Below are 22,484 nucleotides of genomic sequence, written 5' to 3' on the forward strand. Positions count from 1 at the left end.
TAGTGGGCCCATTCATGAAGCCAGAGAAAGCTGGCCTGATGGAGTCCTAAGTCCATGTACTTTTCCCTGTATCACATAGACCTCCAGACTCCAGAATGAAGGTTAAAGGGCACTAAAAAGAGCCAGGTGGACCATGTGGCATGTCCAGGACAACAAGGCATAGCTTAGAATGCTGGAAGCTGTGACTTCTCCATCCTCTGAGAGTCTGGAGCAGTTAAGTACCACCTGAGTTCTTGCCAGCACTTGCTTGACAAAGCAAACTGACTCCAGGTATACCTCGCAAAACCCCAGAGGCCCACATCTGCTCTTATGCAACATACCTAGTGGCCATAAAAAGAGCAATGGAATGGCAGGAAGCCAGACAGACGCAACTACACCAGCAGTCATACACACCATCATTCATTCATTTCTTCAGTCAACACAGTTCACTGTGCCCTGGAGTGCTTAGCTTCTAACCTCCAGAATGAACTGGAAGGAGGGCTCAGTGCCTATCTGGGAGAAGACCCCTCCAAAACTGGGACAGGCTATATAGAAATCCCCTGTAAGGAAGCAATTCTGGGAATGTCATCTTGACTGGGAAGGGGCAGAAGGGGAGGTTCCCTCTGCCCTGTAAAGGCATCCCATCCCAGACATGGGTAAAATGAAGATGTCTCAAAGCAGCTACTGCAAACAAGGCTTGTCAAAATGGAAAGTCATCATCCTCTAAACCCATCAAGCAAAACCAGAACAGATCTCCGCCCAGCTCCTACCCAGGTTCCAAGCAGCTCCCTGTGAATATCTTTCTTACCACACAAACCTAAGGCCTCCTTCAAACCTGAGATTCTTAAGATCCAGCTATGGCCCATCATCCTAGCCCCTGGACATCACCCTGGCCCCTGGGCATCACCCATGAGCCCTGGACATCCCCTGGGTTCCTGGTGAGGCTGTAGCTCAATTCCTTTGAATACACAGTTCTGCTTTGCTTCTTTCTCTAAATGTCTTACTCACCCAAGGAGGCTTGGTTCAAATGCCAGTCCCTTCTGGAAGTCTTTCAAGATCTTCCCCCAAGGCACGCCCAAGGGTCTCTGTAAGGGTTAGCACCTTGCCCAGAGCCAAATGACTATCAGCTGCAGGTGAGGTGGGACTTGAATGATTCATTTGTCTCCTCCCTCCCTGCTCCCCGACTTCCTGGCCTGCACAGACCTTCTTTGGCAAAGCATGGGTGAACTGGGAATGGAGTAGCAGCCATGGAGGGTGCTTTGGGAAAATGTGAGGCTGGAACCTTGGGAGCAAAGGGGAGAGCACTAAGCAGAAACTGGATCTGCTCAGACTATAGGCCCAGTGAGGCCCCCATCCTGCCTCCTGTTCTCCCTCAGCTCTGCTAACTGCATATAAACCCCACCACTCCTGCTTGCCCCCAAGGCTTTGGGGTGCTCTAGACTGCCACATGAGCCCAGAAGCCAGCAGCAGATGGTGAATCACATTTCAAAGACCATAGGACTTTGCATGGAGTTTGTGAAGGGGAAGGGAGCTCACACTAACAACATTCTTTTCAGGGCTGCCAACAAAAACTTCCTGGTTTTGTTTTGTTTCGTAGAAATAAATGTATATGGGCCCTGAGAAAAACAAATGATTTTCTTCAAGTTCAATAAGGACTAAATTGGAGGAAGGCACAAGGACATAAGATTCCCCATCCATAGAACACTTACTGGGGGACATCTGTAAGTCTAAGACCTGCTGATGAATATTTTAACAGCAGCAGCTTCTTCCCATTGATAAAACTCCACCAACAAGCTGGAGCATGCCAGTGAAATGAGGGCATGGACCAGAAAGACCTGCACTTCTCTGGAGAGTCTAATTCTCAGAGGCCCCACCCCCAAAACAGGGAGAGGGATGATCAGAACAGCACCAGCACCCAGTAGAACAGCAGCCAAGAAGCTGAAGGAATGGAGAGAATGAAAACATGGGGACTGGAAAACGGAGGCCAGGGGTGACATTGTGGAACATTCCTATAATCTCAGCACTAGTAAGGATAGGAGGATCAAAACTTTGAGGCTAGCCTGGTCTACATAGCAACCCAACCCCCATATATATATCCACATATCTCCTCTATAGGCTAGAGAGATTGACTCTGTGGTTGTAATTAAGAGCACTGGCAGCTCTTCTAGAGGACCTGGGTTCAATTCCCAGTGCCACATGGTGGCTCACAGAGGGCACCAGGTATGACATGCATGTGGTGCAGATTCATGCAGCTAACACGCGCGCACACACACACACACACACACACACACACACACACACACACATACACACACACACACACCATGTAATTAAAAAATTTCCCGCTGGGGGGCTTGGTTGGTGGTGTCACACACCTTTAATCCCAGTACTAGGGAGGCAGTGGTGGACAATTTCTGTGAGTTAGAAGCCAGCCTTGTCTACAAAGTGAGTTGTAGAACATACAGTTCTGTTAACACAGAGCAACCCTGTCTCGAGAAAGAAAAAAGAAAAGAAAAATTTCTCAAACAAACAAAAGGATATAGGTAAAATAGAGAGCCAAGGGCTGAGTGAAATCTGCATCCCTTAGAAGAAATCTGTGCAAATCTCAAATGAAGGAATCTGTCAGTATGCTCTTATTTGGGAACAAAAGATTTTTTCAACATAGAATTTCATTACTGGGCTTTAGGTGAGCAGCCTACCTGGATGGCCCAGGACATCATGGATGTCCTTCTAAGAGCAAAGCAGAGAGAGAACTGACACGGAAAGCAGAAGAGAAGTCAGGGAGTCAGAGACAGGAATCCTCCAGTGAAGAAATGCAACAGCTGGGTGTTAGTGGGACACGCCTTTAATCCAGCACTGCAGAGGCAGAGGCTGGCTGATCTCTTTAAATTCAAGGCCAGACTGGTCTGCAGAGTGAATTCCAGGACAGCCAGGGCTACACAGAGAAACCCTGTTTCAAAAAACCAAAACAAACCAACAAAAAAATAACAACAGCTACTGCAAGTTGAAAAACAAAGGAAGGCTACTTCTCCCTGCTCCGCCCCCACTTCTGGTCCAGCCTCCACACAGAAGGCAGCAATGTCAACACCTTGTTTTGCATTTGGGAGCTTCTGTAGATCTCTACAGCTTTAAAAGCCACAGCGGGATGGTGTTAGAGCATCCACAGGTAACTAATACGGAACCTCAGAAGCCTCCAGAGAAGGCTCTGAGTCCCAGTGTCAGGCTGCCCAGGCCACCCAGTGTCAGCCACTGGTTCTAAATACTTAGAAGCTGCTTTTCTACTCAGCATGGAGCCCACAAGAAAACTAAAAGCAGGATAAAGGCCTTCACTTTGTGCCTGTCTCCTTCACTGTGGGTCACCTGCTTGGCTGGGAAGTGTTAACCACTCAAAGAGGTTGGAGACAAGTCATTGTCCTTTTTTCCTTTGGAGTCACATTGGATTATGAGAACAAGAGAACTTTAAGGGACAGTCTACCTCCCAACTGAGGACGTGATCCATGAGGGTAGGGCAACACCCTGGATCACCCAACTAGTCCTCTCAATCAATATGAAGTTCTTCGGACACCCTTGCAAGACCAAAGCTGTGGCCACTGAAACCACCCCTAAACCAGGATTATTTAACCACGAATACTTCTTGCCCCATGCTCCAATTCTTCCTTTATTTAAACCTAAAGCCCATATAAGTGCTCCAATGATGGGCTTGGTTGGGGTGGGGGTGGAGGTGGGGTCACTGGGCCAGTTAATACTGAATATTTTATCGGTTTTCCCAGTACCTTGTCTCTGTAATTGGTGTTTTAGGACAAGTGGCCTAGCCTTGCTTGCTTGGGGCTGCCAGGCTCTGACTCTAACTCCAGTATAATAACACAAATATAGATCCTGAAGTAAGGTGACAGCACCTTTGGTCCTGGGCTCAGCAGACCCCTGCACAGCTGTGTCCTACCTTAGTCCTTGCAGGGCACCAGATAATCTAAGATACTTTGCCAGAAGAAATGAAGACTTGGGGGTCTGATCCCAGACTCTGAATATCTAAATAGCCTACATGGCTATTGTAGGGAAGAAGAAATGGATTTGGGGGGTGGGAGGTGGGCTCAAAGAGTAGAATCAAGGCAACAGGGCAATCATTGCTGAAGGAAGATTTTTGGCTCAACATAACAAAAAACTTTCTAATAATTAGAGTTAACTAAGGGGGATCACAGTGCTTGGCGGAAGGTCAGGTCCAAGCAGATCACTGGGTGTGCTAGGGGAATTCCTGGGCCAGATAAAGGGTGTGCTTCACCAGCTGGTGGTCCTTGTGGGTCTGTGACTGACAGCTAAAATACTCTTTAAGTATGTGTGAATGTAGGTTTTTGGCATAAGACAAGGCATGCTCTCACTTTTATTATTATATGGCTTTTGTGAAAAAGCTAAGCACAGAAACTCCCCAGAAATGAGCCTCAGAAAGAAACAATCAATTCTTCCTGCCCCATATACAAAAAAAGTTCTCTGACCCCAGAGAGGAAGGAGGCGGAAAGGCATGTAGCTCCAGACAGACATTGCTTTCCAAGCTGACCAGCTGCCAAAAAAGAAACAGCACTGGAACAGGTGCCTGGGAGTCTTGTGCAGCCTGAGTTTGATGTTCTTTTCCCAGGAAAACCAGAGAGTGCACAGACTCCAGGTAACGGCTTGATTATCTTAAGAGGAAATAAAAAGCATCCCTCCCTCTTCTTTCTGATTGCTTTTCCTTTCCCATCCTTCTGAATTTTCCCATCCAAATACTAACCAGGCCTGACCATTCTTATTATCTAAGATGAGTTCATGTGCATTCTGGGTGATACAGCTGTATGCCATCCTTCTGAACTCTGCATTTGCAACTAAGAACACTGTAAAGAAGTAACTCATCAACTTAACATATTGGTGTCTAAATTAGTTGTGGGGTGGGTGTTTTAGTGGGGAATGGGTTGTTAGGGAAGGTTAAGAGGCTGTAGCCTACACCTGGTCCATATTCTGGATACTGTGGACAGGAAATACAGCATGTCTCATCTGCCTGCACATCTGTCTTCTCTTAAGTCAAAAGCTCGGGGAAAGGAGTGCTGTTACATCAGATGAATTTCTCTGAAGCTCTTTCCATTCAGGATTTTGAAAATTTGCCATGTTGCCCTTTTACAGAAACTGCTGGGTTCTTAGATCATTCCTCAAGAGAGGTTAAAAGAATACACTTTCATATTCACTGACACCTTTTTTCTAGCGTGTGTGTGTGTGTGTGTGTGTGTGTGTGTGTGTGTGTGAGAGAGAGAGAGAGAGAGAGAGAGAGAGAGAGAGAGAGAGAGAAAGCAAAGAAGCAACACTAAGGACAAACATTACTCAGCAGCTGGCTTACTAAATGATGGGGAGCCTGGACCATTTCTAACCACCACAAATATCAGATGAGTCCCTGAAAACACCATGTCACATCAGTGAAATAATAGCTACTGCTTCACATCAATTGGCAAAGCGCCACACCAGGCTTCTCACTATCCCTCAGGCAGAGAGTTAATCTAGAAACAAAGCAAAACAAACCATCCTGTTTGCAGAGCTGCAAAAAGGGATCTATAATTACCCAAACAAACGTAAGCTGCTGCTTCTGCTTCCGAGCATCTATTCACTGTATGCATTAGACTATAGTAAAAATACAACAGCAGGGGTGGGGAGATGGCTCAGAGGTAGAGAACACTGGCTGTTCTTCCAAAGGACCTGGGTTCAATTCCCAGCACCCACATGGTAGCTCACTACTGTCTATAACTCCAGTTCCTGCAGACTGGACACCTTCACACAGGCACACATGCAGGCAAAACACCAAATAGAAATAAATAGAAATAAAAATTATAAATAGAAATAAAAAATTATAAAAACCCAACAGTGTACACATATCAAAACTGTATATTAGATGGCACTGCTCATAGAGCATGTATGATACTTGAAAGATTACTGGATCGGATCTTTTGGTACAGTAAAAAATGCTTTTTATGGGCTGGCAAGATGGCTCAGTGGAGCCGGGCATTGGTGCTGCACGCCTTTAATCCCAGCACTCAGGAGGTAGAGGCAGGTAGATCACTGTGAGTTCAAGGCCATCCTGGTCTACAAATCAAGTTCCAGGACAGACAGTACTGTTATACAGAGAAACCCTGTCTCAAAAAAAAAAAAAAAAGTGGGTCAGTGGGTAAAGCTCAGTAATTTGAGTTTCTCCCCTCTCTCCTACAATAATGAATAATTTTAAGGAATACTTTTCATAATATTATTGTTCAAAGTTTGAAGGTTCAAAATGCATAGCTATTTATTTAGCATGGGACACGTTGAAAAGCTAAATTCAAAACTCCTCAATTTTAAGGCTTCATCAACTCTTCACCCAATAAGGCCCTAATTTAAAGACGGAGAATTGCACGAGTGAGTTCAGTCGAGGACCACATGCAACCCTTCTGCAGCAGCAGCAGCATGCTTCTGGTTTCACTCAGATCATTTCAGATCTCAGGAAAACCACAGGCTTTTGTCAAACTTGAACAGCAAGTGTGTGATGGAGCAAGCTGTAAAGCTAGGCACTATGACAGGAGGGTGGAGTGGGGAGAAGTGGGGCACTGCACTTGCTACTCTGGGGGCTTCTTGTGGGTTCTATCTACATGCACAGATGACCACACACACAATCTTCCAAGCAACTGCTTTTCCATGAGCACCGCCCAGGGCAATGGGAGGTCAAGGTTGATGAGCATCTCAGACAAGGTGATTAGAAAGATGGTTCCCTAGGGAGGTAGGACTTGAACTTGGTCTTCATCAAGTACAGCCAAGACCACTAAGGCTAGGCACATGCTGGGCAGACACCTGATAAGAGTGGGAAAGGCCTAGAGACATGGGGGTGAGAGACTAAGAGTGGAAAGCAGGGGTGAAGGAGGCGGGTGTATGTCATGTCTACAAGACTGGGGACTCTGAACTTCCAACACAGGACCCAATGAAGTGTATAACAGGACAGGATGAGACCAGAGCCACATGTTAGGAAGAAATGACAGAAGCCTGTATTCAGAAAGAGTGAGAATGGAAAGAGGGGCAGATGAGAGACTTTGGAAGTTAAATTAAATATCAGGACATGGTGACTAGTGACCACAATAAAGAGGGAGCAATCAGTGACAAGGTCATCGATGATTATCCTCAAAGTGATAGATGCCAATCCTCCCCTGCTGTGGAGTCTCCAGCCTGGGAGGAAGAGGGGGTAATGACCATCCTATGGCCAGGAGACAGGGTCAGTGATTTGGTATTAGGGCTGGTGTTATCCAGGCACTCAACCACACTTAAGCTTCCCCTTCATTTATCAGACTCTAAAGGGCCCAACTCTGAGGGGCTTGTGGTGAGAAAGGGAAAGAGACACAGAGAGGAGAGGAGAAGGTAAAGATAGGGAGGACATTAAGAGAAAAGGAAGGGGGCAAGTGAGAGGAAGGGCAATGGAGGGAGAGAGGACAAGAGGTCCCGAAGAATGTCAACCATTCCCCAAGCACGGCAGCAGCGGCAGCAGCTCTGAGTAAGTGCTGTGACCTGGTGACCCCTCTCCTGAACTTCTGAAATGATCCTCCATGGCAGCTCCAGAAGCTTAGTCCAGAACATGCCCAGCAACTATGGGGACATCTGTGCAGACAGCCTGTCTCATCCCTGACCACGCCGAGACCGCCAGCTTTGGCACTTGCTGGTCCCTCTACCTGGGACGGTCCATATTCCCTTTTACGTGGTGTTTATCACATACATGCCCCTTTTCTGGGTACTTTTTTAAATTAGGGGTTAGAGAGATGGCTCGCAGTTAAGAGCACTTGATAATCTTGCAGAGGGCCTGGGTTCAATTCCCAGAATCCACATGGTGGCTCACGACTTCATATGGCTCACAATCCAGAACTCCAGTTCCAGGGAGCCCAATACCCTCTTCTGACCTCTGAGGATACCAGGCAGACACATGGTACACAGATATACATACAAGAAATCAGAACACTCATACACATAAATAAATCATATATATATATATTGCATATAAAATAAATCATGTATATATAATACATAAAATAAATGATTTTTTTGTGTGTGTGCATGTATATGGCAGTCAGAGCACATGGCAGTCAGAGACAACTTTTGGGAATTGGTTCTCTCTCTCCACCATGTGGGCCCTGAGAACTCAACTCAGGTCATCAGGCTTGGCGGCATGCGCCTCCACCTGGTGAGCCACCTTTCAAGTCCCCTCTTCTAAGTACCATACATGTATCAACACATTTTATTCTCCCAACAACCTTACACTAGGTACACAAATATTTGTGTACTCTCCCTAGTACACAAATAAAGAAATAGAATCTCAAAAGATCAAATAACCTGGAGCTGGTGAGATGGCTCCTGCTACCACACCTTAAGATCCGAGTTCAATTCCCACACATGTCGAAAGGAGAAAACCAACTTCCACAAGTTGTCTTGTCCTCTGACTGCCATACATGCACTGTGGTATGCACTTGTGTGCGCGCGCGCGCACACGTGCACACACACACACACACACACACACACACACACACACACACACACACACAAATCCAGGCAGTATATCCCAAATCTGTATTCTCTTCCAGGAAGCGGCAGCACAGCCCCTTCCTGGCTCCTTTGCTGTAGCATTTAGAGACCCAGACAAGCGCCCCTAAAGTCCCCATGCTTTGTGCCTATCACTTTCTCTCGTATTGCCCTGAGCATCTCCTTCAGGGCATAACCTGCAATTGCCTTAATTGTGTATTAAGTTGTTTATCCAGTTTCTTTAACCAGAACAGAAACTTCAGTAAGGCAGAGAGACCTTGCCTTCTGTTATCCTAGAATATTTCCCTGGTTTACAGTAGCCATCCTTTGAATAACATCCTTCAAATAATGAGCAAGGGAGGGGGTGCCGTGGATGCTGTGTTGTGCTACACAGTGTAGTAAAGTATTGAATGCTGTTCTTCACCCTCAAGTCCTGTTCTTCTTCGACCACTGTAAATGTTCGGCATCCTACACAGAAGCAGAAGGGAGCCAGGGCCCAGTTCCCAGCATATACGAACAAAGCTGACATATTTATAACTGACTGTCAAATCCTCCTGCCTGGGTCCTTGAGCACACAGCGATAAGCTTGTGGGAGGGCAGGGATTGAGGCTTCTGATTAACCCATCTGTAGCCTTCACCACCCTCAGTATTTACAGGACACTGGAAGCTGCTGATGTCCCTATCAGATCTGAGCCCCCTCCAGATAACAAGTGCCTGTCTCAGGGATCAGGAGGTTCTCTGAGAAGGAACACCCTGTCACAGAAGCTCTACCCTGGGAGAAAGGTTCTACATCAATGCACAAGCTCAAACAAAGACACCATTTTTATATTCCACATACTGAACCTGCTGTCCATGAACATGCTAAAAAAAGGTACCAACTCTGACCAAACACCTATTCCTAACAAACACCATGCTTGTCGCTTTTACACACAATCTATCTTGTGCATCGGTGATTATCTTTATTCTCCTTTGACAAATGACAAAATCGAGACTCAGAGAACCCAATTACACAGCCAGTGGAGACTGACATACTTCTCTGCTTTCTGCTTCCAGAGGGCTCTGCCTGCTTTGTGCTTCCCCTTCCATGCCCTGCTCTTCCATGACCTGAACTTTGCTAGCCTGTGATCATCCCATTCCTAGACCTGAAAATGACCTCCCTTTTCCACCTGTTGCCATCCTCACCTTCCCTCAGCCTCCCTGCACACCAGCTCTTCCAACTCTCCAGCAGGAATCCATAGTCCACTTTCACAAGCCCCAGGTGATGGAGCCCAGAAGCCCGTGGTATAATTCTGTTCGCCTCACAAGGACCTCAGCTTCTGCAGTGAGGGTACCTGTCTGTAATTTTCCTCATTTCTCCCCATGGAGTGGTGAGAAAGTGCCTGAGAGCCAAGTACTAGAGGATGAAGAGATGAAGTCAAGCTCCAGTCTGAATGCCTCTGGGGGGATAAAAGGGCTCTAGGCCAATTAGTCTCAAACTCAAGAGTATCACCCAGGAAAGGTTAGGTATCATAACCCCACCCAGGCACAAAACACATCCCCCAGCTTTCTGACTTCATAAAGTGTGAAACCTAACACCAGGATGTCTAGGGAGGAAATCAAGTAAAATTGCTTCCATGAGATGTCTCTCACTGGGGAGACACTAATTGCAGCACAAGAGAGCCGGCAAAAAAGACTAAGCTTGCCTTCCTCCACACATGGTCAGCTACCTCATTCTAAAGTTTGCTCTGGCTGCACCGGCACTCACCTGTCCTGGAAGTCAGGACCTGTCCTTTCTGAACTGTGGACCTTTCCGGCCCCATGGTCATGCCACACCCACCAGGGGGCTCCTGGTTTAGAGTGAGTCTCTATGTCCTGCATAGGAAAGCATCTCAACCTCACCTTAGGCTGGAAATAAACGTCCGCAAGCAACCTTCAGGGCCCTACAACAGTGCATTATCTTCCTCCCTCAATTTTGTGAGGTTTTTGCAAAAAATAACCACCTCACAAACAGAAACATTTCCTGATCTATAAGCCACTTTGAAAACAAATCATTATGCCGTTGAATATTTTATGATGGGCCAATGCACCGGAGGAGGCAAGGCGCGCTTTCACCAACCCTTGCCATGTCTATTTTGAGACTCCTGGAGCAAACTCCAAATGCTTCCTTTATTTTCCAAACACTAATTTGTAAGTGCTGGATGGATTCTGGATGAATTAATGGCTCCACCCAAACTGACCCGCCATGGTAGAACTCAAAGAATCCCCTTCTGTAGAGCGTTAGCAAGGCTATGTCAATGTACATCTCATGAACACTTCTTCCACCCTACGTTAGTTAGGAAGGCGCCAAAACCAGCCAAAACCCATGGACTTGCCCAAGGTCACACAGCCTGGATGGCCCCGGGACACCTAGTTCCCTTGGAGCGCCTCCATTTCCAGAGGCTGTCACCACACCCGTCCTAAAGCTCAGCCAAGGCTGCGAGTTATTGATATGACCCTCTCACCCCAATACTGACTTCTGGGTGTCTCCAACCTTCCTCTCCAAGTCCCATGAGCCCTGGAACTGAAACCCTCTCCAGGTGCCCCTCCACTCAAAACAGAGCAATACAGACATGAAGCTTCAGCTGATCGCCTTGGCGAACAGATCAAGCCACTCTGGTCCAGGTGCGGCCATCGAGACCGGACAGGGAGGGCTCATCTGAGGTCACTCAGAAAGTTGGCGCTGGCGGCGGCTGCACCTGAACCTAGGTCTGCCTCCCCGCTGGCCGCTCCTCCCACTAACTACACTGTGCAGACCTCTGAAACTTAAGGCACACGGATCCCATGTACAGAGTTAACCGTTGCAGGTCCCAAGCAAGCCCGCGGCCAAGCCACGGGCGCCGGGAGTGAGGACACGAGGAGCAGCGCGGGTCACCTGGAAGCACAGCGTGGAGGACGGCGCGGAAGAAGCCGAGGGGCAGCTCCCGGAGGCGCAGGCCTGGGATGTGGGGACTCAGGTCCTCCCCAAAACTTTGCGGCGGCGAGGGGGCCTCGCCCTTACCTGCAGAGGAGGCGCCGCCCGCATGCACGCGGAGCCGGCGGGAGCAGTGGCAGAGGCGCCCCGCCCAGCGGCGGCCACGGTAGCGGGCCGGGCTCGGCCAGCGGCTCGGCTCGGGCTCCGCCTCCCGCGCCGGGGCTGCAGACGGAGGGGGGAGACGCCGGGCCGGCTGCGCCCGCGCCGTCTGGCGGCGGCAGGTGCTGAGGCTGCAGCTGAGGGGCCGCCAGCTGCCGGCGCCGCGACCCCCGCCCCGGGGGAGGAGCCCCGCGCGCCGCCCATGCGGGCTCCGGAGGTCCTGGCCCGCCGCAGTGGGCGGTCCTGCTCCCACCGGGCCCTGCCTCCTCTGGCTTCCCTCAGCTCACCCGCCCAGGGACACACAGTGTCCCCACGGGGACACTGAGGCCGAGAGGGGAAAGGGACACCTCAAGGTCACCCAGACCCGCGGCCGGAGCTGGAACCCGGAATGATCCCTTTCTAACCTTTGTCTTCCCAGCCCTCCTACCTCGAGGTAGGAGACCCGGGGGAACACAGAAGACCTTTATTGTTTCCTATGTCTCCCCACCCTTGGTCCCCAGTCTCTCCTGCAGAGGGAAGTGGAAGGAGTGGCTCTGCACTCATGCCTCTTGTGATCCTCCACCCCCCACCCCCAGCCAAGTCACCCAGTTCCTGTGTCATAACCCTCTCTCCCCATGCAAGCCTCTAAGATGTAAGAGCTACACCTCCAGGCTTGTGCTGTGCTAGACATTGGAGGAGCGTCCTCCAGAAAAACATGGTCCTTCTCTCCTAGACGGTACAGCTTAGCCAACTTAATAAAGTGCTGATCTGGTACCCACCCAGCCTGCTGAAGGCCTGCTAGAGGGCATACCTTCTGTACAATAAACTGGACCGCCAACTGGAGTTGGCCAATAGAGTGTGGAAAGGCATTCCAGGCAAAGGACCAGAGCGAAGACCCCAGGATGTCGCAGGTTTCAGAAACAGGAGCAGGAGTGGAGCTGTACTGAAGAGTTAGATAAGGCTGTTCCTGGTTAATAGCTATCATATTTTGTTATTAGTGGTATGGGTTCGTGGGAGGAGTTTTGACTATGAAGGAGTGCCATCAGATTGTCAAGTTTGACCATTCTGGGAATCAAATGGAGCACAGACAGACAGGATCCTCAAACTAAGGTCGGGTTGGGGAAGCAACAGGTCAGCCCTTGACCCTTGGAGACCAATCGGGCCTGGACACTCCAGCACCCACCAGTCCCTAGCCTCCAGCCCCAAACTCAGGCTACTCTCTCCCGAGTAGCTCTGTTTTTGGAAAACCCGTTTCTATGGGTGGATGCCACTCTTCCCTGTTTCTGTTTTAGATGGGTGTACAAAGTCATGCCCCAGGATAAGCACCACTGGGGCAAGTGGGTAGAAATAGAAGATTCGGAAGCCGTGGTAGTTATAAAGTCAGCTTTAGGAAAATTAAATATATTTCACAATAGCCTACAAACCTACAATTTATAATAAAGTCTAATTGAATGACTATGCCATAGATGAAGATCAAGATCTAAATTATGCCCATAGTACAGATTAAAAACCAACAGGACTCCTGTCAGATAGGAAAACAAGAGCTCAACCCTGTTGTGCAGCAAGAACAAAATTTTCCATCAGGTCTGATCCTGTTCATCACAGATTTCCTAGCTGCCTAGGTCAGAAGAGTTCTTCAAACAGGGCTGGCTACCTTTGGCTTCTGAGTCCCCATTTCTGTGTGGGTCGCTATCCTGGCTGCTCTTCCCCCAACAGCCTTCTAGGTTGTTTCTCCTTAGTCTGCCAGACTGGTAGATCCCACAGTTCCTATTTGCTGCTTGACTATTTTTCTCTTTTCACTCTTGGGGCACAATTCTTTTTCTTGATTTTATTAGAACATATTTGTTGTACAAAGTGACGGGCTTCATGATGACATTTTCAGTCAAATTCCTCAGGTATTCACCACCCCATTTCTGCCCTCCCTTCTAGCTGGTTCTCTTTATCTCCCCAGATAGTCTCCCATTTTCAAGTCTGTATGTACGTATGAAATCTAAATGACACATAAGAGAACACATTGTCTTTCTGCATCTGCTTCTGCGGAAGTCCAGGCATTCTTTTGTTTCTTTTGTGCTCCAAACCCAGACACACAAATGACTGCCTGAGTACCCTCCAGGGCCCCAGGCTCAACAGAGGCAAGAATGAACTCAGACCTTTCTCCTAAATATGCTTCCCTGTCTCTACTAATGGGGGTACCATCTTCCCACAGGCACCAAAGCCAAAAAACCAAAGGGAGGTTCTACTCTTTCTATACATCATCCCTAGTGGTCACTAGATCCAGTCAACCCTGTCTCCTTGACATCTCTCACACACTACTCCTCTTCATCCTATTGCCCTTACATCAGTTTATAGCCTGTTTTGTTTTTGTTTTTGTTTTTGTTTTTGTTTTTTTAGGAATTATGTGTTGTGGGATATTTGGGTTTGTTTTGTTTGTTTGTTTATTTGAGACAGGCTTTCTCTGTGTAACAGCTCTGGCTGTCCTAGACTCCTTTTGTAGACGAGGCTGACCTCCAACCCACTGAGATCTGCCTGCCTCTGCCTCCCACATGTTGGGATTAAAGGCATACGCCACTGCCCAGCATTGGAGGATATTTGTATACTGTGTGAAAATGTATTGCTGTGATTGGTGTAATAAAAAGTTTAATGGTCAATAGCTATGCAGGAAGTATAGGCAGGACTTCTGGGCACAGAGGAAGGAAATAAGAGGAGATAATCAAATGCAGAGAGACAGCAACAAGACATGGAGGGAGCTGGACATACAGAATGAACAGTAAAAAGCCATGAGGCAAAATGTAGATTAATACAAGTGGGTTAATTTAAGTGATAAGAGCTAGTAGGACAAGCCTAAGCTAAGGCTGAGCTTTTATAATCAATAAGAAGTCTCCCTGTCCTTATTTGGGGGTGGCGGTACAGCGAAAGTCTCATTACAATTGGTGCTCAACACACACACAGAGCCCACTGCTCTTAGCATTCAGAGGTGTGGCTCATTCAAGAAGACCTGCTGTGCAGCAGAGCATTGGAGCAGCCAGAACACCAGGTAAAAAATGCCTGCCACTCAGACTCAACAAATTCCCAGAGCTGGGGCAGAAAGCACAGTTCCCACCAAGTATCCACTGACTTGAGGTTAGGCACTCAGAGACAAAGGGGGCGTGGCCAGCAGCTAGAACCACCAGTGGCAGCTTAGCATTTTAAGATTCCTCATGAGGTCAGAAAAAGCTGCAGTCTCACAAACAGGTTTAGACTGAGAAAACCTCTAAATGCTTAAAATGCTTAAAAATGTGTTTAGGTGCTGAAGAAAGAAAAAAAAATGGGTATAGACAGTCATAAAATAGTTTAAAGATAATAAAGTGAAATCTTTAAAAAGAGAGAAAGGTAATATTTTTAAATACCACATGAAGATGGGAAATACAAAGGCTGTCTTGATTCTGTATGCTGCTTTTCTGGCATTGAATTTTTAAATGCTAATGAACAGCAACAACAAAAACAAAAACAACCCCCCCCAAAAAAAACCCCAACTGCTGCAAAGAGACATTGGATTATAAAAGAGACTCCTGTATTAAACCAGCCTGTATACTTTAGGGATGTCTTGGCCTCAGAATGTAAGCTGAGAAATGTACTGTGTTGGGGGAGAAGTTGTACTTTTGTTTCCACAAGAAATGAAAAGCTGTGGATTTATTCAAAATTAATAGAGAGCAGATTTGAGCGGGGGAGACCTCCTGAAAAATCTTTGCTACAGACATAAAGAAATAAACCAAGAAAAACTACAAGACAGGTGGTGTATAAGCTGATCCCTTGACACGGGAACAGCTCTGAGGATGGATGAGACATGATAAATCTTGTTGGCTACAAAATCCTCATGACTTATTATTACATGCCATGCTTTCATATGGCATGGTTAGAAGTTTGGTTATACAGTCCAAACAGACTTATGAAGTTGACAGATGCCTTTTACCTGCTCAAACATAAAAAAAAAATCTTTAGCTGACTTGTACACACCAACATTCCATACTTGTGTTAATACAGATATATATGTTACCTCTAACAGTTTGTGTGTTTTCAGAAAGAAAAAAAAAAAAAAAGACCAGACACCAATAAAGCCCAGGTGATCCAGCTCACAGAATGCCTCTGTTGCAGTTTCCTTAAAATTATGCATCAAGAACAACTTCAAAACTGCTAGCTGAGACGTCCCAGTCTCACAGACTACCCAGTCAAGGCTTCAAATAAGCTCTACACTTTCCTGCCACAGAGACTGGACAACAAATAATTTAGCTGGGTTTCTCATGACTTTTATCCCAGGACTTTTCTCAGGAAAATCATCCCAATTTTCTTAGGGTTTCTTAAAGATGCCATTGGCCCCCAGACAGCAGGAACATGATGCCCATATTCCTCAGAGGTGGGGTGGGTGGTTTTTGGACATTTGGTGGGTTATGGATGTTTGTGGTCATTTAGGGGGTTTGGCTGCAAATTGTTACTGGTCATGGTAAGGGAGCAAACTAAGCAAGGGAGGTTGAGTTCAATCATCTCTTTCTGAAGGGAAAAAAGGGGAATATAGTATAGAATGATGGGCTAAAAAGGTGTATTGTTGAATCTACTTTTGAAAAACCACTTGTCTCAAATATTTTACATTGGTATGAATTTTGTATATTGATACAAATTAAGGTTATTTTGTTATACTGCATGATGGGCATTGTCCTTCTGTATATATGTTTCTCTTATTGGTTGATGAATAAAATGCTGAGGCCAATGAGGCAGGAAGTATAGGCATGGTTAGGAGACAAGGAGAATTCTGGTAAGTGTAGGCAGACGGCAGACACCATGTGAGACTGGGTAGGTAGGATGCGCGGGACCCTTCTCCAGTAAGGTAAGACCACATGGAAATACTTAGATTAATAGAAATGGGTTAATAATTAAGACAGAGCTATCCAGTAAGAAGCCCAAGTCACCAGCCAACAGTTTTATAGCTAATATAGTGTCTGCGTGTTCATTTGGGGTTCAAGGGCCACAGGAAGGACCAGGACAGAAAGCTCTCAATACAATGGTATATATGTTTCTACTCTTGTTTAAGGTATTGTGCCTATGCTGCTCATTTTAAAATGTAATGTATAATTAAGAAATACAGGTTAGTAGTCATCTATAATAATCAAATTTGCAGTTATGTTAGGTATGTTTTCAAAGTCAAACAGATATATTTTAGATAGACAAATGGTCTTCAAACACTTTAGAGTTTAAGATGTTCTAGGCTTTTCATGACAATGAGACAGTCTGCTTCTGGCAGCACCAATTTACTTCAAAAAAGTATAATAGGTATTGAAGAACCTCCATATGAAGTTTGCTTTTATTGTGACAAAATTTGCCACTGGGCAAAAAACTACCTTTGCCTCAACTGTTGACAGTACGCTGTCCAAATTGGACAAGTGGAATGAAAAAGAAAGTGGCTGCCAGATTTTGCCAAGACATGGTAGGACAGTCCTTCAAAATTCCTGCTTCAGCAGAAAAAAAAAATGGAATCTTGAAATTTGCAGGAAAATGGATGGAACTCAAAGAAACCATTCTGAGTGAGGTAACCCAATCACAAAAGGACAAACATTATATGTACTCACTCATATGTGGATTTTAAACATAGAGTAAGGGATTACCAGCCTATAATACACACTGCCAGAGAAACTAGTAAACAAGGAGGACCCTAAAAGAGACAAACTCTGTCCCCTGGAGAAGGGGAAGGGGACGCGATCCCCTGAGCAAATTGAGAGCGTGGGAAGAGGGCGGAGGGAGCTATGAGAATGAGAAGGGAAGAAGAGGAAGGATGCAGAGGTCATGAGGGAGCAGAAAGGTTGAGTCAGGTATAGATTAGAAGAAAGGATATGTGATAGATAGGGTTTTAGTTGGGGGGGGGTGGTAGGGGAGGATGGGAGGGAGAAGGGAACTGGGATTGTCATGTAATTCAATCGTGTTTGTAACTCAAATAAAAAAAGGAAAAAATTCAGCCAGGATTGTATAGATAAAGACTCGTTACAATGGTGTGTGTGTGTGTGTGTGTGTGTGTGTGTGTGTGTGTGTGTGTGTGTATGTGTGAACATGTAGATGCCCACGGAAGCCAGAAGCATTGGCTTCTTGGAGGTGGAGTAACAGGTTGTTGTGAGTCACCTAGCATGGCTACTGGGAACTGAACTCAGATCATCTCCAAGAGCAGTATGCACTCTTAACCATTGAGCTGTCTGTCTAGTCTCACTGCTTCTTACTAGGGTTGTAGTAATACCTCCTATCTTACCAGTTTATCCTTCATCCTTCTTATGCTGCCACAGTCTCTCAACATAATCTAACAAGCCCCCTCCCCTGAAGATTCCTCTGCTTCTCCATTTATTGATTTTCTTTTTAAAGACATGGTCTCTCTCCATAGCTCTGATTGGCCTGGAGCTCACTATACAGAACAGGTTGACCTGAAATTCTCACAGATCTGCTTGACTCTGCCTCCCAAGTACTGGAATTAAAGGTGCACACCACCATGCCTGGCAATTAAGTCTTAATGCCCAACAACAGCTGCAGGCCCATCTCCACACACTGCACAGCTGCCCACCAAACACCTACGTTCCCAGAGAAGTTTAGCATAGCCCCTGCATGAGGATGACACAAAAATCCATGGAGCGTTCCATTTAAAAAGAAAAAAAATAAGGCACGAGCTTTGTGGAGAGCCAAGGCATCTGGGTTCAAATCCCAACCCTGTGTAATTTTGGGGAAAGTTCTAGAATATCAGTTCTGGGTTTCTTCCTCAGGAAAGGCAACCTGGCAGTGACCCACATTCAGCTTTGGGGTAGGGGGATGGCCTGCGCGCCAGCATTGTTAGTGATGCTTATAGCCATAGCTTTTAGCTGCTTGCATCAGTGTGACTCGCTCTGCTTACCCCACAGAGAAGGTAGCTGAGAGGCCAAGCTAAGTACCCTACAATTGAAGCAGCTGCCCTGAGATCCACGTGGGATTCAGATTGTCTCAGAACTAGAGACTTGGCACCAGTGCTCACCTCCCACTGGAAGGCTTCTTCAGTTCCCCACCTGTACTCTGCTTGATTGACAAACTCATCCTTTGACTATTTTCTGCTTCCTCAAGCCTCCTAGTCTCCGTTGTGCAGCTGGTGAAAATGCACATCTGTTAGATAAAGTGCCCCACCATACACACACACTTATTGCAGTGGTTTCCTAGCATGTCTGTCTTCTTGGGACACCCTTGAAAAAAAATAATGCCTTATTGGGTTTTGTCTTCCTAGTATGCCATAAATACTTCTGAAAGAAAGAATGAATGAATGAATGGATCCACAAATAAAATATATATAAGGTACTCAGAAGAGTTTTGCCCTAAAAGCTGTCATTTCAATATAAATCACTCAGTCTTCTCTGTCACCCAGAAGAGTCATTTTTTATGAGAGGACAGCATCAAATGTCGCTGCATTAATACACAGCCAGACACAGCAATGCTGCTATTTGATTGTGCCTTGTCCCTCTCAGATATCTCTCCCTTTTTTAGTGACACCATATAATAACCCATAATGAGACTCTGTGTTGCATCCTAATAAGACTTCCTGACTAAAACATCTGAGGTTTTAATTTATTTCCCATAAGTACCATTTCAACTCAAAGTTTGCTCTCTCGATGGCAGTGAGGGTGCCATTTGTCATCTGCTAAGTGCCCATACCTTCCCTTTATCTGTATTAATTTTCTTTGCATTCAAACACTCCTAAGAGCTAACTTAATAGTGAGCTTTTCTATACAATTTCTTCCTTAGAATGCCCAGCTCCTCCTGACTGCACGTATATTGTTCCCAAAATAGAATAGTTACTGCTTCAGATTTCAGTTTTACTGTCTACAGTGGTTTAAGACACAGAGTATTCTTCAGAATGGTCAAATCTCATAGTGTTAAAAAACCAAACAAACAAAAATCTGCCCCCACCATTTTGTAGGGAGTAGTATTTTAAAATTAGACATTACAAATGTTTAATTTGTATGCCAGAATGCAAGTATATTGACAGTTTTAATCCTTTATATCAAAATACTGAGAAGCAGGATGGGCAAAAGAAACCACAGTGGCTTCAAGTAGGACAGAAAGAGAGGTGGCATAGTGCTCTTCTAGCTGCATAAACCCTGTCATGTTGGGGGACTCAGTGGAAAGAAGTAGGGTTCAGTGGTCTGCAGGTCTATTTCAGGCCTAAATGGCATGATTCCTCAGTGGGTTTCAAGCAGTTCGTTCACTCCCCCAGTCTTGGTGAGTGCCCATCATGGACCTATAAGCTCTTCAAAGTAGAATGGTTTGGGATAACTAGATCCTGGATAACTGGATATTCAAATTCTTCTTAATGAAGAACTATAAAAAAAGGCAGTTGCATTGGGACTCTTGTTGTAGAGTATTAGTTAAAGATGTTACATTTGTTTATACTGTGAAACATTTGTTTAATGATGCAAAGATGTGTTGCATTCTTTTATGTTGCATCTGTTTAACTCCGTGAAGCTGTGTTACTGTGCCTGTCTGAAATACTTGATTGGTCTAATAAAGAGCTTAACAGTCGATAGCAAGGCAGGAGAGGGCTAAACAGGGCTGGCAGGCAAAGAGAATAAATAAGAGGAGAAATCTGGGAAGAGGGGATCAAGGAGCAGGAAAATAAGAGGCCAGCCATCCAGTCATACAGCCAGACGTGGAATAACAAGGAAAGAAAAGATATACAGAAATAGAGAAAGGTAAAAGCCCAGAGGTAAAAGGTAGGCAGCTTAATTTTTAAAAAGCTGGCTAGAAAGAAGCCAAGCTAAGGCTGGGCATTTATAAGTAATAATAAGTTTCTGTGTGATTTATTTGAGAGTTCGGTGGTACCCCCCACCCTGCAAAAAGCCAAAAGAGTTTAAAAAATAAAAAGAAATGCCCCTATATGGCATATCCCTTCCTTGCCATGTGGAAAGTCACTGCTCTAGGCTACAGTTTCTCCTCCATTAAAAAAAAAAAGAAGAAAAATGGTGTCTGATGACTGTCGAGACCCCGAGAGCCCTTTGTTGACTGATCTTTGAGATTAAGGAGTCACAACAAGAGATACTGCTGTGCTCTGCAGACAGAACCAACTAGGCAGCTGCCATGAACACCGCATGATGGCCTGGGGATAAGGAATTATTGCTCTACAGGGGGAAATGCTGGCATTAAATACAACAGTTGTTACTCCCCAGACTGGAGAATGAAGACGCAAACATCCCTGCTCACTTCTGAAGAATGAGTCATCTAGTCATAAAGCCCTAAGAACGGAGCTGGACTAGAAAGTCTGTTTGAATGGTAAACTTCCCCCTACAGCTCACCTTTTAAATGCCGATTCCCCAGCTGATGGTACTGTTTGAGGGGAACTGAGGGAACCTTTAGAAAGCAGGTCCCTCAGTGTGGCCTCTGGATGCTGTAGGCCGGCCCATGGTTCCAGCATGCTCTCTGATTTCTGGTCCACTGAGATACGAACAGCTATCCTCCACCACACACTGTGGCAATCCACATTGTTCTGCTAAGCATGGGAGGCCAGGCGACCATGGGCAGAGCCTTGGGAAACCATGAGTTAAAACTAACATTTCCTTCCTCGTGTTGATTCTGTCACAGCGATATGAAAATAATCAGTCTAATATCTCTTGTGTTTTTGTTTTTGTTCTTTTCAAGGCAGGTTTTCTCTGTGTAGTCCTGGCTGTCCTGGAACTAGCTCTATAGACCAGGCTGACTTCAAATTCAGAGATCCACCTGCCTCTGTGCTGGAATGAGAGGTGTGTGCCACCATACCTGGTCGTCTGAGTAGATTGCTCAGTCTTCTGTACCATCCAAACTTTCCTAATCATTTATTGCAGTCACACACTCACGAAGGCCTCTTTGCACTTCCTTTTTGTTGGTGGGTCTGGAGCACACATCTCCTTTCTGGATTGCTTCCTTAGCTCTTATATAAACCTGTCTACATATATTTCTTTCCTTGATACTCCTTGATAACACTGGACTTCTAATCTTTTGCTAATGCAATGGACTTAATGAATAGAAATGGAGAAATCAGGACATTTGCATAGAGTTGAGAATGATTCTCACAACTTAAAAACATATTCAAGGTCTTTATGGCCTTCTCTAGGTGCACTTTGATCTCATTCCTCTGGTTATAGTTGGGGGTCGGGGAGACAGTGTTGAACATAGAGGAATGGATTCAGCGTCTCCTATACTGTCTTGTTTTCTCATGGTAAGATTCCCTTTACTCTCCTAGTTTGGTGTTTGGGATATCAGCTCCCAGGAATCATGCCCTAGAGGTTGTGGCTGTTCTCTTGTGTTCCTAATGTGATTTTTGCCCACTACCCATAGTCCTTTTTATACAGAGTTCTGGGTGGTGGCAAATTCATAACACCAGCCTTCTCCCTACAACTTCCAGCGACAGATGCTACCGTCTCCCAGCAATACTTTCATAACTCCTATACTTCCAAGGGATTCTATAGCTGTCGACACCCTAAGTCAGAGCTGTCCTCTCATCGCAGTCTTAGCAGCTCCTTGAGTGACTCTGGAAAAATACCTTTTCCCTTGTCTCACAGATGAAGAAAGGGAGTCAAGCTCACAGAGGTCAAATATCTGCATGAAGTGGCAGAGCTTGGTAATGGGATTCAGATCCAAGTTTATATGAGTAGCAGCATTCTGTCTTGTGCAGGAAACAGATGACTATAACCAAATCACATTATGGAGACATTCCCTAAGTCACCTTAGTATGACTATCCACAGTCATTCTCTTTAGATAGGAATTTGCTGCCTACAGCTGAGCTCACTGCTGAGGTGACTAGAGAACACAGGACACTGGAGCTGGGGACTACAGGAAATGTCTGGGGGTGTGCCCAGGGAAATAGTCACCGTAGGCAGCACTGAAGGTGATGCTCGACCATCC

General features: G+C 45.9%; 1 pseudogene; it reads left to right on the top strand.

Annotated features, from left to right (window-relative positions):
• The window catches only part of LOC118238170, a 36,299-nt pseudogene extending 24,372 nt beyond the window's left edge, over positions 1-11,927 (top strand).
• The last annotated feature ends 10,557 nt before the right edge of the window (positions 11,928-22,484 follow it).

This window comes from Cricetulus griseus, chromosome 2, assembly GCF_003668045.3.
Source record: "Cricetulus griseus strain 17A/GY chromosome 2, alternate assembly CriGri-PICRH-1.0, whole genome shotgun sequence".
NCBI classification, from domain to species: Eukaryota; Metazoa; Chordata; class Mammalia; order Rodentia; family Cricetidae; genus Cricetulus; species Cricetulus griseus.